Raw genomic sequence first — 357 nt, 5'->3', positions numbered from 1 at the left:
CTCAGCCCCGGGAGCGCAGTTTCGTCGCCTTTCGCACGGAGTAAGTACCCGCTCCGCGCCCCCGCCGGCCCTCCCCGCTTCCTCCGCCTCTTCGGGTCTTTCTCTCTCTCTTTCTTTTAAAAAAATTTATTAATAATTTGAATTTTTAAAAATTATTATTATTTTTAAAAATTCGCACTTGCTTGGGCTGCTTTAAATGCTCTGGGGCGGGGAAATGAAATTCCCGGCAAAATGCTGATCACCGTTATCAAACCTGGGGGCTGCTTTTCTTTTTTTTTTTTTTTTTTTCTGGCACCACTGGAAGAGTTCCCATTTGCTTAATTAGGCCACATGTGAGGAACCTAGGAAGGCACCTAA

General features: G+C 45.4%; 2 protein-coding genes across 6 annotated transcripts in view; one reads left to right on the top strand and one right to left on the bottom strand.

Annotated features, from left to right (window-relative positions):
- Positions 1-357, top strand: part of PROX1 (prospero homeobox 1) — a 59,754-nt gene continuing 59,397 nt past the window's right edge. For 2 of the 5 annotated variants that reach the window (XM_014951125.1, XM_014951129.1), the window contains exon 1: positions 1-40. The gene's annotated coding sequence lies outside the window, so the exon portion shown is untranslated. Of the gene's footprint in view, positions 41-63; positions 96-357 lie in introns of those variants that run through there. The other 3 variants (XM_014951130.1, XM_014951126.1, XM_014951127.1) reach the window with 2 other exon arrangements.
- LOC106892899 (metallo-beta-lactamase domain-containing protein 1-like) overlaps positions 1-357 on the bottom strand; it is a gene marked incomplete at its 5' end in the record, with an annotated part of 2,839 nt that overhangs the window by 1,842 nt on the left and 640 nt on the right. The window lies entirely within an intron of this gene.

This window comes from Calidris pugnax, unplaced genomic scaffold (genome assembly GCF_001431845.1).
Source record: "Calidris pugnax isolate Ruff unplaced genomic scaffold, ASM143184v1 scaffold24, whole genome shotgun sequence".
In the NCBI taxonomy this organism is placed as follows: Eukaryota; Metazoa; Chordata; class Aves; order Charadriiformes; family Scolopacidae; genus Calidris; species Calidris pugnax.
Note: the sequence above shows the minus strand (reverse complement) of the source record. Positions and strands in the feature narration are given on the sequence as shown.